This window comes from Pelmatolapia mariae, linkage group LG6, assembly GCF_036321145.2.
Source record: "Pelmatolapia mariae isolate MD_Pm_ZW linkage group LG6, Pm_UMD_F_2, whole genome shotgun sequence".
NCBI classification, from domain to species: Eukaryota; Metazoa; Chordata; class Actinopteri; order Cichliformes; family Cichlidae; genus Pelmatolapia; species Pelmatolapia mariae.
Window position 1 is genome coordinate 4,801,454 of NC_086232.1, and position 13,365 is coordinate 4,814,818.

At 39.1% G+C, this 13,365-nt stretch overlaps 1 protein-coding gene and 1 pseudogene across 7 annotated transcripts in view; both read left to right on the forward strand.

Moving 5' to 3' along the window:
- kcnh1b (potassium voltage-gated channel, subfamily H (eag-related), member 1b) overlaps positions 1–13,365 on the forward strand; it is a 155,291-nt gene that overhangs the window by 111,445 nt on the left and 30,481 nt on the right. The window contains exon 11 of one of the 7 annotated variants that reach the window (XR_010094026.1): positions 12,615–12,999. The exons of the other annotated variants lie outside the window; for them this stretch is intronic. The gene's annotated coding sequence lies outside the window, so the exon portion shown is untranslated. The remainder of the gene's footprint in view (positions 1–12,614; positions 13,000–13,365) is intronic. 7 annotated transcript variants of the gene reach the window in all.
- On the forward strand, positions 6,368–7,721 carry LOC135933184 (G2/M phase-specific E3 ubiquitin-protein ligase-like; annotated as a pseudogene).

Here is a 13,365-nt window from a genome sequence, read left to right on the forward strand (position 1 = left end):
TTTTATGTTATTTTACATTTCACATGTGACATCACAGTCTATTTATGTAAATTTGATGATATTGTGGAAAAACAGTACACAACTGTAAAATACACAGTAAAATACTTTGACATTACTATTTTTTGGAACAGTGTACAAAATGAACTGATGAAAACAGTACAAAGGTTCAAGTACCACATGTGCTGTCAGTGAAAGCTGCAGCTGTTTTTATTGATAAATTTAAAGACAAAAAGTCAAAAGGATCACCCATGTAACTGTGTCACTAAATATCAGTATTAACAGTACCTCAGTTTAGTATTTCAGAAAGCTGCTGATCTCAGACCTGCACAGCTTCTGTTTTAAACACTGAATGTACTCAGCTGCATGAAGACCACATGAGATTTTCTCTGACACAATTAAATAAAACCTGATGAAGGTCAAAGGTTGTCACTTGTATGTTGAACTAAAAACGTCCGATCTGGAATTCTTTCACAGTTTTCACAGCATTTTTCACAGCATTACATTTTTTATATTAACAGTAACCCTGGGCCTCTGTGGATTGGGCAGCTGATCTAATCTCTGTCTAAAACTGGATAACAAAAACTAAGGAGTGCTGAATCACTTTGCAGACTATTGCAGACTATTAGAGTAACAGGTGTGTAGCATCGCTAACTAGCTAGCAACAAGCCTCCAGCACATTGCAGGGCTCTAGAGTGCGACCAAATTGGTGGCAAATGTGACCAAATTTTTCAATGGTGCGACTAAAAAAAATATTTGGTCGCACCGGTGCAACCAACTGTTCGGGTAACAAAAAAAAAAATCTCTGCAACTCTCCGTGTGGTCAACAACAGACACACATTATGCCCCTATCGTGGACTAAACCAATCAGTCAGGGGCGGGACCTCTCTGATTGGCCGTGGTCCAGTTGAAAGTGCAGTTGGAAGAGGGAGGTGAGTAGCTTGAATAAAGCGATATCGATTCATTAAATCCTGAATTGACTTTTAAATATAACTGTGTTTTGCCAGAAACGCCAGATTCTCAGATTAAAGCTCACAAAACTATTTCAACAACCACCAAACAGCAAATGAGAGCAGGTACACGGATTCCACACAAAGACGTAAATACAGAGTGGACCCGACGCATCAGAATCAGCTTCGTCTTTCTCGGCTTTCTCAGCCGACGGCCCGTAGACGGACACGCCGTCGGGGCTCACCGATTCTGATGCGTCGGGTCCGCGCTGTGTTTACATCTTTTTTGCGCTGATTCTGAGCTGCAGGTTTTGTCTCTCTCCAACCAAAATTCGCCGAGCCAGCATTAAAAGAAGCAGCAAACTACGCTTCACATTTGATAAATATCGTCATGAATTCCCTCTTACTTTTGCTGTTTTGCTTCCACCACGATAAAAATCACACTTCATGCACAGCTCTCTCTCTCTCTCTCAGTCTACTTCAAGAACAGTTTCCCGTCTCAAATCTCTGTTTTCTGCATTATTCATTCGCTTATTACCCACCAGTCTACCGTTGTTTACAGCGCTGTCTTTTTCTTTTTACACTTAAATGACCTCGGACAAGAAAGCCTAATTTCTGCTGTTCAATACTGAAGAAATTTAAACTTTTTAAAATTATGCAGAATATTGCAGAATATTTTTAAGGTTATCTGCTATAAAAAGCCAGACCAGAAAAATCTCCTTCATGTTTTTCTGTGTTTTATTCTCAGTTACTTTGACACAAAGGCATCTGCTGTGATGTTCACAATTCTGATGAAGTCTCACATGTATCAGTACTGATGAATGATTAGAATTATAATATTTCTGACTGTCTGAGGCTAAATTGAATCGAATCAGGACTTTGAGAACCGGAATCGAATGGATTATAGAAATCAGTGATGATACCCAGCCCTAGTGAGCAACCTAGGCCCGACAGAAGTAAATGTAGCTGTGGGTAATAAGAATAGATGAAAAGAACTTTTTTGTGAAGTATTTAACGGATTTTGCCTGATCCGTCTGAAATTCATAGCCAGCTCTGACACGGTGCCATCAATCTTTGAATGCTGAAAAAGCACAGTGTATCCAGAAAACACATTATATGCTGCAATAAATGCACTGCCCAAGTGTCCCCTCTCCCCACTGCCTTTCAGCAGCATGCAACAGCAAACAGGTCATCAGAGGAGGACAAGATGATGATTAAGTTTAACATTTTCTACAATATTGACAAAGCACTTTAAGCACAAGATTGTTAGTTAACTGGTGTTGGCCAGAGGGGCCGATGGCGCGATATGGCAGCCTCGCTTCTGTCAGTCTGCCCTAGGGTAGCTGTGGCTACAACTGTAGCTTGCCTCCACCAGTGTGTGATTGTGAGAGTGAATGAATAGTGGAATTGTAAAGCGCTTTGAGGGCCCCGAAAAGTGCTATATAAATGCAATCCATTATTATTATTAATTAATTATTATTATTATTAATAATAATAATTTAGAAATGAATATTGTCTGTATGGACTGCAATTTTCCCCCCCAAAAAGTGCACATGTAAAACTGCGGTGTTAAGCAATGCGGTTGAAAAATTTGAGTGCCATTTGAGTTTTTAAAGTTAGGCGCACCAGTGCGCCCATGGCAAAAAGTTAGTCTAGAGCCCTGCATTGTATATTCTAGCGGCTAATCTAGCACACGAATTAACAACAGAGTGATTTTAGATGCTGTAAAACTATAAGATGATAAGCTGTGTGGTTTTTTGATAATAGTGACATGGTTGTATTTACCTTAATTGGACGAGTCGTCAGTCGCGGTAAACCCATCACTAGATAAACTGGAGCAGCCGGGCTACGTAAAAAGTGTAGGGGACTTGTTTGTGGTCACATCCAGCAGGTGTGTGGACGGGAGCGTCACGCCACCTCAAGTCTCTACTGTGCAGACTGGCTCCAAAAGTGCAACATGGCAGCGTCTACAAGCGGGATATTTTGGCTTCATTTTTATGCAATGGGAGTAAGTGCTGTAGTGTCGTCCATGTTTTCTACAGTCATTGGCTGGGACCTGACAAAAGTGCCACCTGAAGGAGGCTTCTCTCTGTCTGATAGCTTGTGTTCTGAGACCTGAGACCTGACACCTGACTTTTGAGACCTGACACCTGAGACCTGACACCTGACACGTGGTTTCTGAGACCTGACTCCTGACTTCTGAGACCTGACACCTGAGACCTGATACCTGACTTCTGAGACCTGACACCTGACTTCTGAGACCTGACACCTGATGACTTTTTGTCTGAGACCTGACACCTGATGACTTTTTGTCTGAGACCTGAGACCTGATGACTTTTTGTCTGAGACCTGATGGCTTTTTTCCTGAAACCTGACATTTTTTTGTCTGAGACCTTAGACCTGACAGCTTTTTTCCTGAGACCTGAGGATGTCCTAAAATGTACACCGTACTGTAGACATCTCAACATTCTCACAAGGTCAGTGGGTCACTGGCAGTCTCCTGGTCCTGTTGGTGGGGGTAGATACTGTTATGGTCCTCTCTGTGTCAGCTCACCACTTTCTCTCTGGCTCTTTCTCCTTTAGTGCTCTCTATCTCCTCTCTCTCTCTTTCTCTGTGTGTATGTCTCTGTTTATGGGACAAAGACACAAACTGTACTGGAATAGCATTTGTACTTTGGATTAGCATCCTGCCCTGTGGAATCTTCACTGGTGTTGGTCTTTTGTTTTTGATTTGAATTCAGTGTTAATATGCACTGAACTTTGGTACACATCCTTCCTACCTGAGTGATCTTTGACAGCTTGAATGTAACTTTTCATAATCCTTATGTTTGAGAGAATAATCGAACAGATCAGTCTGTTGTGGTATGGCGTTATTTTTGTGCCACTATTCTGAGCACACGTAAAAAAAATTGCAGGTGCAAGTGTTGCATTTTGAGGAGAAATTTATTTTGAGCGTACAAAAGCTGAATTTGAGTGAACAAAATTCATTGCTGCGTGCAAAAAATGTATTTCAGTGTTTGCGCTTATCCATATATACACACACAATAGCAGCCCCTCTCGCTCAGTTTTTTCATTTGCGCTTGCTCGCAATGTGTTGCTTGCGCTCACAACATTCTCTGCTTCGTGCGCGCTCAACTCTTTGTACACCGTTATAAGTGTGCCACAAAACCAACCAATCACAGACTTAGTTTCAAAAATTCTGATTGGCTCTTACGGTCTCCAATCAACTCGCTAGCTACTGCCTCCCGGACACCAGAAACACTGTCCACTCAGCCTCGCTTCTTGCAGATAGAGGGATTTTTGATTTACTCTGCAGCTAAAGAAGAGATGGCAGAATCAAACAATGGCTCCAATAATACTACACCACAGCATCTGGTGAGTTTAATTTTTTTTTTTTTGTGAATTTAGTAATTTGCTGTCCTTTCTGTTTAATATGCTGTGAAATTGTAGTTACAGATGCAGCTGTAGAGTTTAAGCTAACCTTATGGGTAATTACCAGCGTAGTTGTCTTACTGAGGCAGTGTATCCTAACCATGTTTTTTAGGGTAATGGTGCAGTTGAGTCAGCAGTAAGAAATCTGGTGTCTTTGCTGCTTAACAACATATCCACAAATCCTTCAGGGAGGCCAACAGAGAGTGGGCAGCCGGAGCCTAGAAATCTGACTATCCAGCAAGAGATGACAAGGTTTTTGCTTTTTTTGTGTGTTTTTTTTTTCTAAACTTTTTGCAATCTTTTCTGTTAAAGTTATTTGGTTTGTCGATTTATCAACATAGATTTTTAAATTAAAATGTGCTATTAAGGACTGATGTCATATTTAATAACTTTATTAAACAATAACCCTTATGTTATGCAACACTGCATTTTTTAAACTCATGCATTTTCATCCCACAGATCATTTCCAGGATATTTCAAATCAAACTTGAGCTGTGGTAAAAAGAGATGTTTAACATCTACTAAGCAGCTTGTTAAGGCAGACAGTAAGACCACAGGCCTCAGTTTTTATTTGCTGTCAAAAAACACATCCCACACACCTTTGCCAGCTGAGGAGCTTGAACTCCTACAAGCTGGCATGGGGAGACAAACAGTGTCTCTTCCAGAAGATGGTGACCATGCAGAGGTAAGTTTGTATAGTCAGTATTAAAATAAGTCATTGGCAGACGCATTTAGCCTGAATCATATGCCACAGTCCATTTAGTGTTCCATTCTGCTTAACTGTGTTTTTAACTAAGATTTCTAGACTTCTGGAAGAAACCTTTCCAAAAATGGAATATCTTTGTCGAGGATGGCTCTTGCATAAGGCAACAGGTTTGTTGTTAATTCAGTTTTTATGTGTGTTTTTGGCATTCTTGCGTGGTCATACTGCATTATGATTATGTAGTTGATACTTTTGCTACTTGATTGTTTGTGCTATCTTTCTGTCAATAAAGGTGGGAGTGGTCGACGAAAGCTCACTGTAATTCCACCTGAAACAGAAGGATATTCTGTCAAAACACTGAAAGCTGTGTCAGGAGGTGGCAAATCCACTTTTTACATTGTACCTCTTCAGGAAACATTAGACACATCTCCTCTACTCACAGCACTTTTCAAAGATGCCAAAGAAGATATGTTACCAGTGTAATGAAGTTATGCCTCTGCAGATGCTTGCAGTACACATCAATACGTGCAAAGGAAAATTCTCTCCTGATGAGACTGATGATGAGGTGAGACAATTTTGATGAAATCAAAATGAGCAATTTTGATTAAATAATGTAGTATCACAATTACTGTTTTTTTAATTCTGCAGGAATCTGAGTTATGCATTGTGAAAAGCAAATGCAAGGTAAACCTAGCACATTACTAAAAACCATAGTAACTACAATGAATTTTGTATCGGTAATGATCTTTTTCCCACTATGCATAACATGTACCCCTTTTTTGAAATTGTAGGTTATTTGTCCAATATGCACTAAGGACTTTCCTGAAGATGAGATCACAGTCCACGCGAGTCTGTGTGGGGATAGTTAATCTTTTTTCAGCCGTTTATGAAAAAATGTTAATCAGTAACAGTCCACGCAAACATATGTAGTTTTTTTTTTTTGTTTAACTTTGTTTCGTCAACAGCTTTCAATGCATGGTGCCTGAAGAAAATGACCAAACTACATGCACACCAGCTCAAACTTCAGTGTGCACAACAGACAGGTACTTTTTGCTCTATTATAGTTCATATACACACTATTATGCAGAACCATTTGTTAAAATTATGTGTAAGATCTTTTACACAATAACTCGGGTTTAATTTCATATAAAACATTTTATGATCACACTACTTTAAATTATTGTTAAAGGTTGTTGCACAGAACATGCTGCAATAATTTCTAATCACATTTAATGTGGTAGCCTCTTTTAATCTAAAGATGATTATTTTTCTTTGAGAATTTAGGATGTTTTCTACCCTGGTTTTGTTAAGCGTGGAAGATGTATTGCGTTGCCTTGAACAACAAGTCGACACCACAACAGAATTTAAGTTGTGTGTGGACAGAGAAGACCTTCCAGACAGAGGCATTCTCCAGTGACAGAGAAAAAAAGCTGCATCTCCCACCAGTGTTCTTAGGGTGGTTTTCATTGGAGAGGCAGGCGTGGATACAGGAGCACTTAGGAAAGAGTTTTTGAGTGGTGAGTTGCCTATTACCTGTTTTGTCCTAGTGTCAATAAATAATGGATAACTTAAAAATGCGGATATTTTTTGTATGAAAGACATGATTTCAGATATTGAAAGCAGATTCTTTGAAGGACCTGAGAACAAGGGCAAAACCCCCAAGTATTCTCTGACCGATCTTGATAATGAAAACTTCAGGTTGGTTACATACGAGCTTTGTGTATTACATTTGATACGCATCCGATATTTTTGTAAATGTTACCTGAAAATGAATTATAATCATTTGTCTACACAGAACTGTTGGTGAAATAATTGCAGTCAGCCTCACCCAAGGAGGCCCATCTCCTGCCTTTTTCAAAGAATGGTGCTACAATGTCCTCTGCTCAGGAGAGGTTGATTTCAGCTGTCTGTCTAAGGAGGATGTTGCAGATGTGGAATCTTCCCTGCTCATCAGCAAAGTGAGCACCTGGTTTAGCTCTGGCACATGATATATTATGAGTATGGTGTTTTTAAACACTTTTAACCTTCTGTATTTCCTCTTTCACATTATACATTTCCAGGTTGAAGATGCAGCAGACATACAGTCTCTGATGATGTGGGCTGATGAAATTGTCAGCTGTGGATACACAAACCAGATAAAGATGGATAGTAAGGAAAGCATGATCCGATAAGGGAGAAAAAGTCAGAGAGATCATTAACCCATCCCCAACTACTTTTTCATTTTGTTTTTTTTGTTTGTTTTTTTTAAGTGCTATTGTCTTACACTCAACAACAAGACTGATTCCAATGCTACAGCAGCTCAGAAAGGGCATGGAACTGTATGGTCTTGTAAACCTGATGGCTGTAAATCCTGAAGCTTGCCACAGTTTGTTTGTTCCTGGGAAAATCCTCAAAGTAAGTATTAACATAGCACCTTCAGTCTGATCCGAAGACAGTCCACTTATCTGTACTGTAGTTATCCTGTATTTGTTTATTAGTTTTGAATGAACAATATATCTATAATATAATCTACTTTATTTCCGTATTTACAGCCAGACGCTGATTTCATTATGATGAGCTGCCAACCACATTTCAGTGAAAAGGGGACATCTAGGGAGAGAACTGAGAGGAAGATCATAAATTTTTTGCAAGGAGATTGAAGTATCAGGTACTATATAGTTTTAGCTGTATATACCTATAGTATTGTATATATACCATATGCATCTGTTAAATATTTTTGCTTTAACATGCAGGGCACTAGGAAGTATTCTTAGTTGTTAATTTAAAACATTGTAATCCAGATTTCTTTTTATTTAGAAAAGACTTCATAAACATTTTCAAACATCACAGATGGAAACACAGGCGGTGCAGGTGGTGAAAAATCAGAGTCTCTTGCTGTCCAGCATGTGTTCCAGTGGATGACCGGCCAGTCCCATGTTCCCATCCTTCCTGATGAAAAGAGACATTTCAAAATAACATGCAAGTTTGACCATGAATGTAAGGAGCGGCTGGGAGACCACTCAATTTGTTACCCAGTTGCGAGTGCATGCACTTGTACTGTGACTTTTCCAGTGCAGCATCTGGACACTTACACAGTGTTTAGAACCATAATGAGTGCAGCAGTTAGATATGGTGGTGGATTCCACAGAGTTTAACACATTGTTGTCTTGTAATTTGGAAACTAAATGAGTAAAAATGTTTCTAAACATTAGCTGTTAAGATGTTCGTAGCTGTTTCATGAAAATGACAAGACTTCAAAACTTTGTGTAGGGTCCTACGTTGATAGATAATAAGCAAGTGCTTTGTTTGCTTGCTTGTAATCTGAATGTTTTAGCAAAGAAATCCAGTATTTCAGAACTTAAAAGAGCGTTGACTTTCACGTCCATGTTAAATGTCACTGTTGGTTTGACACCTGTAGCAAGAATTGTATGTACAGGTCACGACCGTGTGACTCAGAATGTTCCAAGGGATTAATTGTTCTCTGAAGTCCCTCCAGGGGTCCTCATCCAGTGGGCATTTAACTTCAGGAACCACAACTGTGCTGTCAGATTCTTCTTGCAGTACAGCACTCTCCCAGTCAATGCCTGGATCCTGAAGCTCCTTCAAATCCACAAACATATATAATAGTCTTTATTCCAGAATAGGTACTTTTGGGAGTAATGTTATTTTGTGTAAGCGTTTTTTTCCATTAAATACAACAATTTAAAAAGAATGCCTTTGTTTTCATGTTCTTCTTACTGTAATTTAGATTAGTGGTAATTGAAAAGCAAGAATGTATAAAATCACCAGAGGCATCTCCCAGATGTGCTACAAGTGTTTAATTTGTTAATTTCAGAAGAGTTAACTGCTAACTAAAATTTTGAAATTCAACATTTAAATAAATTTTAAAAAAAAATCTGATTATGATCTGGTACCTCAAGTCTCTCGCCCTCGTCCAGCTCTTGTAGATGTCCCATACACCAGAGCTGTTCAGGAGTGAGACCACCTTCTGTCCTGAGGGGATGATTATTCCATCCTCCAACAAAGGTGACAAGATCTGCTCGGAGTCGAGGGACAAAGATGTAGTGGACACCAAAGAGATGAATGACATCTGAAATGTCAAGCAGGCCATCCTCCTCGAGTGAGTGAAGAATATCATGGTATTTGCTAGTGACTGCAATCCAGACATCACGCCAAAGTCGTTCTACTCTGTAAATACATTTGAATTTGGATTTCAGGTATTTCATGCTTCAAATCAATATCAGAACTGCTACAACAATCTACCCATGCAGTCAATAATAATATAAAAAACATCAAAAGATTGTGGACACTCTTTCCAGATATGAAACTCGCTCTTCCTGTTCCTCTTGTGGCAAACATGAAATGTGCAATGTCCAGGTTTTCTACTCCTTGATCTGCCCTAACCCTATGATAAAAAATTAATTTTTAAGGAATTTTTAAAGTTTTCTTTAATGAAACTTGTTGCTAGCATATAAATTTAATCAGGGCATAAAACCTTGATGGCAAGCCGTGAAGCTGGGCTGATCTCAGGAAAAATGAGAATGCAGTTTTTGCCCTGTTGTTAGTTGCTGCATCCAAGTACAGGACCTGCAGTAAAAGCAAATGGAAAATTAAAGATCTGGTTTCAGATCATGTATAGTTTTTCAGTTAATAATGCACTTTCATAATAAGTGTTCAAGGAATATTGTACGGTTCTATGTTCATAACCATAATTCAAAGCTTGAGTAGTCTATACCTAAATATTGGTAGTACTTATCAAAAAATAAAAATGGCCTTTTAGTTGAACCTTTTTTTGTAAAGAACTGATTATAAATTTTTTTAAAAATTGCAAATCGTCCACTATGTTGGCTTGCTGAATAATTGATGTTCATAAAAAAATAACCTAATAAAGCTCTCATTTCAAAACTACCAAATATTCTACATAACAGTTAAAATTTTACCTTCCTTGAGTAGCCATCCACTCCACCAAAGATCACAACATTGCACCTGTTTCAGAGGGAAAACAATCTCACTAAGGCTTGATTTGCAGAACATGTAAGACATTGAAAATACATTTTTCAGTATGCACACTTGCCACTGATTTAAACTGGACACTTGTCAGGTGTGCTGAAAATAATACCAACATTTTTATATGTGAAAGTGGATAAGTTTAATGAGACTAAATATTTTAGTTCTCTTGTAATGAATTTTGTTTTTCTGGAGCACTTACCATATTATGTGTTGATAGGCTTGTTATCATGGAAAATATCGATATACAAAGTCTAAATAATTGCTCAAGAAAATTTACAATTAACAATATTACTGGTTTTGTTACACATCCTGTAATCCTTTTACTTAATATTACTCTATCAAGTGCTTTTTAAAATATTATAAATACACTGAAAGACCTATCAGATAAGGTTGATTAAAGCAGATTTAAAGTATAACGTGCATCTTTCTGCCCAACTTGTGTTAGAGCTATATAAGTGGGTATTTTACCTTATTAGCTTGTGATTTGTGTCTATGTGGACCAGGGAGAGAGGGCCTCGCACCGAGTAGCTTCTTCGCACAACACAGCCTAGTTCTGTGATCCGTGTGAAGATCCCTACAGCATCAACTCGATGCATGGAGGCCATCATCTCTCCACCACTGAACACGGAGACCCATAGAAACCAAATGTCCTTGAACCATTCGATAGCCAGCATTTGGCATCTGATTTTTGATAGCCGATATGATGTTGTCCAGCTCTTGGTCATTCATTGTGCTGTATGTTCCTCTCACAGACAAGTCAAATTCTTGCATCCTCCTGAAGATTGTTCTTCTTGAAACACCAAGACATTTAGCAATGCAGCTGACTGGCAGCTGAGTGTCCAACAAGTTCTTCAGTTTTTCTCTCTTTAGTACGGTTTTGGGGTGGCCAGGTCCCAAACTAACTTCTGTTTCCAGTTCAATAATGGCCACAGAGCTGATGTTAATTTCACACTGAACCAGATGATGAACGTTTTGTAGAGCCTCTGTAATCTCTGACAGACCGCCTATTTGCTCAGAGAAAGATTCAAACAGAACAAGCTCATAACGAGTCAAGAACTCCAAATAATCCAGATTTAGTGGTTGTTAGTTTAAAGCAGCTTCCAGTTTAGAGAGGAGTCTATGCATCATTTGCTGTCTCAGTATGTCCTGTTAAAAGCAGCAAAGAACATGGACAAGTAGTTAGAAAAATACAATGAAATGATGTATCTCAGACAAAAATAAACAACCCATAAAACGAAATACATATGAGGTACATCATTTTTCAAGTTTGCATAGTTTGCAAACTAGCTAACGTCAGTTATCAAGCGAATAATAATGTACAAAATGATTTTATGTTACTTACATGTGGCCGGGACATGCTGTTTTCGTGCTGCTGTTCAGTATTCAACGACATAAAAGAGAGCTACTCAAATATAATTTGGAAAAACGAGTCAGTTGGCATGGTTGTATGACGCAACTACATTATACTACACCAACGATAGTCTTAAAAAATAATATATTTTAAAATAAAATAATTAAAGATATTATCCGCAAATTGGGGTTTAATAGAGTTTAGCTGGATTTAGCTACATTTCGGACAGTGTTTCCGGAATGCAGTAGCTAGCGAGCTGATTGGAGACCGTAAGAGCCAATCAGAATTTTTGAAACCAAGTCTGTGGTTGGTTTTGTGGCACACTTATAACGGTGTACAGAGAGTTGAGCGCGCACGAAGCAGAGAATGTTGTGAGCGCAAGCAACACATTGCGAGCAAGCGCAAATGAAAAAACTGAGCGAGAGGGGCTGCTATTGTGTGTGTATATGGATAAGCGCAAACACTGAAATATATTTTTTGCATGCAGCAATGAATTTCGCTCACTCAAATTCAGCTTTTGTACGCTCAAAATAAATTTCTCCTCAAAATGCAACACTTGCACCTGCAATTATTTTTTTTACGTGCGCTCAAATTATTTTTACGTGCACTCAGAATAGTAGCACAAAAATAACGCCATATTGTGGCACTGGCAGAAAATATTTTGCAAGTTTTTTTATTTTTCAACTCTGCAGCTGAAGCCACAAATGCATTTTCCAACAACTGTGGCATCATTTAAGAGGAAACAAATTTATTACAAAGAAGCATTGTTACAGCAAATAAATAATTGACTAAACACAAATTTTCTTTTTGTGTTGATAACAAAGGCTGATATTAAATAGGCTATTCAATAATTTACATTTCCTGTTCATTGACGAGAAAACTGTATGAAGACAAACCTAAATTCTTGGGGAATTTTAATAAATTTTCCAGTTTAATACATGGGGCCTGTACAATAAAACAAGTTTGCTATACCCAGGATATCTTTTCGTCATCTGGCTTCAGTTCAGTAATCATTCTAGACAACCCAATGAGTCAACGAGTTTACAATTCTAGCTATAAGAGTGCGCATGCGCCAACCAGCGTGCAGTCTGTTACAGTTGCTCCTGCTTTTTCTCTTAGTTTAGCTCTGTTTTCTTACGTATTCTTTTTTTTTCTGACTTGTATTTTCATCTGTTTATTATCTTTCACTCAGTCATGTGGATTGAGAGAGTTTTTGTTCTTCTGGTGGCCGTGGAACTATTACTTTTATCAAGGAACGGGGCCGCGGCACATCTTCTACACGCACTGACTGTTTACTCCAGAGATCAGCTAATCGCCCTGATGCCGGCCGGCTCGCTGGCCAGACCCGCAGAAGTACCAGCTGAAATTTGGAGAAAAACACATCGTAATGGGAAATGTGCGATCGTTATCAAATAAAATCGACGAGCTCTCAGCACTGGTACGGAGTCAGAGGGAATACCGAGAGTGTAGCCTGATGTGTTTCACTGAATCATGGATGCACCAGGACATTCCCGACGAGAATGCTTCCGTGGAAGGCTTCCACACTCTTCGGGCGGACAGGGACAGCATTGCTAGCGGTAAGCAGAAAGGAGGTGGGCTTGCTGTTTTAGTTAACAACCGGTGGTGTCAACCTGCCAACATAACAATCAAAGAAAGGATTTGTTGCCCGGACATTGAACTGTGTGCTGTTGGACTCAGGCCGTATTATTTACCCAGGGAATTATCTCATGTCATCTTGGTGGCTGTTTATGTTCCTCCCTCTGCTAATCCCACAGCTGCATGTGACACTATCCACTCTGCCATAGCCCGGTTACAGACTCAGCACCCGAGTGCCTTTATTGCGATCTCGGGTGACTTCAACCATGTATCACTGGACGAAAAGCACCACTGAACGACACAGGAAATCATTCCTGCCTGTGGCCATCTCCCTGTACAACTCCTCC